Genomic DNA, 4,322 nt, shown 5'->3' with positions numbered 1-4,322 from the left:
TATAGTATACTTGCTTGCCATGTGGGATTATACTAGTTATTTATTGGACATGCTTGATCATGATAGAATAAATGTACAATATATTGTCATCATATTACTTATGGCATAGTAGTTTAGCATTCAATACATGCTTTCATATTTGCATTTTATTTCCGCTACTTTTCGTATCTTCCCTACTCTTTTGGGCCTAGTGGTGCATAGTGCTGAGGCCAGTAATTGCCCACTGGGAACTATAAATTATAGTTCTCACGCCCCCTGTTTCTTGTTTCCTTTCAGAGCCTTCCACACTGGGTGAGGCTAGAGACCACGGAAAGGGTATCGCCTCGAGCTAGCTTGCTGGCGAGGGACTTATTGATAGGTGGTCTACCTCTCATTGGTTTTATTTTGGAGAGGTTGAGAATTGTACCTGTGTATAGAGACCACCCCTTTTGTATCTTGAGATAATTGATGTATTTACTTTATGATTTAGTTTCAGTGGATTAGTTTTTCTCCGTTCTACTTGTTAGATTTGAGTAGATTACTTACTCTGATATCTCTATATACTGTTTACTCTTATCCTTTTATATCTCCTTGTTGTAGACGCCTTATATGTCCATGCATATGGCGGGTCTGGGCACGCACCGGGCGGGTCTATGCCGGGTCCCGGGGCGTGACAGTACCAACCTTGCACTTTGGTTATTTTGACTAAAGTTCGATATTTGTTTACCGAAGTTTCGGTATTTTACAATTATGACCTCATTGCACTCTTATAAGCTTAGTTGCACTCTTTTATGCCGCGTTGGACTATTTTTCGCGTTTCACGTTGCATTATTATTGTACGGTTAAAATAAGGAAGTAAGCTTTTTTAAGAGATGTTACTCTATTATTTTATTTAATCATTTAGGTGTTATGTTGTACCTCTCGAATGCCGCCCCCGCCGCCGACCCTCCTGCCCCGCCGCCGCTTCGCCTACGTTTGGAGGGGACGTCGTTCGTCGCCGTAGAAAAATTTATGGACTTATTTGTACTATTATCTTCAGATTATATCACCAAATATAAAGAAAATTTTGACTGGTTATGGACTCGTTGCACCATTTGCGTTAAAACATTGAACAGATTGCACCATTTTCTTTTATTTATTGAACATATTCGGTGAATGTTATACCACATTGAGCATTTTGTTGAGCTATTTTCTTCGAGCCTTTTGTTGATGTAGAGACCTGGAATTTTAGCTGAGGCTTGTCGACAGCTCTGGAGAGTGTCGGGACAAGTCCGGGTCGCGTTGGCGTGAAGTGGACGCCAAACGGGCCTTGTGGGAACTTGAGAGCAGCGTGTATCTTGAAGATCTGCGAAATAGCAGATTTTCAGTGAGCTGTACCGGTACAAATCTGGGTTTGTACCGGTACAAAGTGGAAGCAGGGTGCAAGTTGACTTTTTGGCCATCTTGTCACATCACCCCCCCTTTAACCCTTACCTTGGAGCAGAGAGGAGAGAGAGAGGGGAGCTTCTTCATGCTGCTGCTGCCGTGCTTCTTCTTCCTCTCCTTCTACTTCCCTTAACAACCTAGAGTGTTGGAGGAGCTCAAAAGAAGCTCGAGCTTCGTCGACGACGCGCCGCGGAGCGGATCGAGCGAGTTTTCGACGAGGTGCTGCTCGCAGGGAGGGTTTGTCGAGGTGAGTGGCTCCTTGAGATCGCTTTTATGGCTTTAAACTTCTACGATTTTCAAACTGCACTGCTGCTGCTGCTGATTCCAGCATCGACCCGCAGAGTTTTGACTCGTATTCCGTGCAGGAGCATCGGAACGTGACGTGACTTGATTCGTTGGAACCGAGACTTCAAGACGAATCCATAGGATCCTTACTCGCCCGATTTGGAGAAGGTTTGCTCTGTCGAAATCCCTTTTTACTGAGTTGCTGTTTGCCGAGCAGACTCTGAAGTGCTGATTGCTGATTCCAGCATCGACCCGCCGTGTTTTACCTAGTTCTCTGTGTAGGAGTGTCGAAACGCGACGAAATTTGGCGTGCTAGATTCGCAACTTCGAGACGAAGATTCTGAGCCCAAGATCGCAATTTTTGGAGCAGGTTTGCCCTGTCGAACCCTAGTTTTACTAGGCTGCTGTTTGCCGAGCAGATTTCAGAGATGCTGTTTCGCAGGTTCCAGCGTCGACGTTTCGTATTCTGGCCCGTTCTCTGCGTAGGAGCGTCGGAATTCAGCGAAACCTGGGCCATTGGATTCGTGACTTCGAGACGAAGCTTCAGAACCCTTGTTTGCTGAATTTGGATAAGGTTAGCTTGGTCGGATTTAATGTTTTCTTCGCTGCTGTTTTCTGGGCAGATTTCGTGATTTTGAGTGTAATTGGGTTTACTTCTTCGCAGCAGGAGAACCGGGGACTTCGACGGACCAGCGAGGGATCAATTTGGATCCGGGCCACTTTCTTCGCTGCCAGGAGTTGCTTGAGAGGTGGGTTCATCGGTTTTTGCCTCTAAGTACATATTAGTCGACTTGTATGCTTTGTTCGTTGAACACTAAATGAGGTAGCTCAAATTCATGGATTAGTATATTAAAAACCTGAATTGGGAGCATGCTTAGTGAGTGATGATAATTGATACTTGTTGGACTTGGATTTGACTTAGGAGAAAACCCCGAATTGATCGTCATTTACATACACTGCCGGATTTAGCTCTAGGAGCCGTGTTGCATTGTATCGTCGTGGGCTTTGTGCGATGGATACCCAGGATAGTGTAGCTTGTGTTTGTGCTCGTGCTGGGACGCCGAGCTTATACTAGCTGAGTGTAGACTGTTACGGGGTGTCGGGCGCCGTCGGGGCAGGCGGTGGGCCCCAAAGTCGGTTTTGGTTACTTGGGTTTGGCTGGTTAGGGCCTGATTGAGCTCGACAGAGCTACGCTGCATACTCGGCTGGGTAGCTCCCCCGAGTGCCACTCCGGAGTTAGGCTTTGTGCTTTCGCGTCGGTGTCGGGTAGTGCAGGTTGGACTTGCTCTCCACTGAGGTTTAGAGTGGGGGTAGCTGTGCAGTCACAACCGGGCACGGGACGGGTGCGTTCACAGTCCCAGGGACGGGTGCGTTCACAGTCCCCTTCGGATTGGGTCTGGTTGACTTGAGTCTATAGGTGTTAGTTCTGGGCATGATAGCATAGCGACTTGTAGCTGTAGAGAGTTTCCAGCTTCATTTTCTTCTATCTTGCTTACCCTGTAGACTTAGTGGGTGGACCGATGTTGTTTAGGGCGGCACCCACTGAGGACTACTTGCTTTTATAGTAGTTCTCACGCCCTCTTTCTTCCACCGATGTTGCAGGGCCTTCTGTTTCGGCGGCTGCTCCTTCTGAGGCGGACCGCGGGAAAGGCGTGGCGAGTTAGAGCCTACCCTTCGAGTACAGTGCTAGAGGACTCCCGCTGCAGGTAGTGACAGTTTTTGTTCGGGCGCTTTTGTACATACAGTTGAACTCGCTGGAGCGAGTAGTGTTCTTTTGTATCCATGGCTGATGTAGGTATATTAAGTTTGTTATTTCTACATGCTTGTTTATAGTTTACTTCAGCTCTGTACTACTGCTTGTAGTATTGTATGTTTATACAGGTTCAGCTACGCTTCGTATACCGGAGAAATTCTCTTGTATACGGCGGATTTGTCGGCGTGCCCGGGGGACTGTGCAGCCCGGGGCGTGACAGATTAAGTTGGTATCAGAGCCTAGCTTTAGGTCGTTGGGACCTAGGAACCCTAAACTGGTAAACCATAGGAAAGCTTGACGCGAGAGGCATGATTTAACGCGAAAGTCACTAATTGATTGTTCTAACTCATCCTAGAGTGGAGTGAGTGACTGAAAGAGTGTCTGTTTCGGTCGAGAAAATTATGTTGGCTGCAGACGACATAATTTTGAGGAGAAACAGGGACCGCCTTCGAGACTTTCGTTGATTGGGTCAAGTGTTTGTGTTTTTCTGACCCCCGTGTCCTTTAAATGCAGCTATGCGTCGACGCAGAGGACGTCCGTCGCTTAGGGATCGCGCCCCACTACCGCCGCCACCGCCCCAGATGCCCGAGCAGGAGGAGGAGGGTACCCGACCTGAGACAGGTGTACCCTCTGTAGGGGAGCCGAGCGCTCGACCAGGGACCAGTGCGCAGCTCGACTTAAGCGCCCAGTTGGCTGCCCTGACAGAGGTGACGAGGAAGCAGGGATTGTTGTTACAGCAGATGTGCGAGAGATTAGCCGCATCGCCGAGTACAGCATCGGGGGCACCAGCTCAGCCTACTCCCCCTCCCCCTACTCCACCTACTGCACCAGTCGCCGCCATACCCCTACCAGCAGAGATACCTCCAGCACCAGTTGCGCC

The 4,322-nt window shown here is 48.4% G+C and overlaps 1 long non-coding RNA gene across 4 annotated transcripts; it reads left to right on the top strand.

The window, feature by feature from the left end:
- The first annotated feature begins 1,552 nt into the window (after window positions 1–1,552).
- Window positions 1,553–3,466, top strand: LOC109705914. Of its 4 annotated transcripts, none has more exons than XR_002214973.1 (6): window positions 1,556–1,651; window positions 1,770–1,857; window positions 1,935–2,059; window positions 2,132–2,263; window positions 2,354–2,438; window positions 3,292–3,466. It is a non-coding gene; the product is annotated as an uncharacterized LOC109705914 (long non-coding RNA). The 4 variants fall into 4 exon arrangements; XR_002214975.1 differs by having other exon boundaries at window positions 1,557–1,651; window positions 1,960–2,059; XR_002214974.1 differs by having other exon boundaries at window positions 1,558–1,651; window positions 1,972–2,059.
- Window positions 3,467–4,322: the final 856 nt, after the last annotated feature.

Source organism: Ananas comosus, unplaced genomic scaffold, assembly GCF_001540865.1.
Source record: "Ananas comosus cultivar F153 unplaced genomic scaffold, ASM154086v1, whole genome shotgun sequence".
Lineage (NCBI taxonomy): Eukaryota > Viridiplantae > Streptophyta > Magnoliopsida > Poales > Bromeliaceae > Ananas > Ananas comosus.
This window is presented reverse-complemented; position numbering and strand designations above follow the sequence as displayed.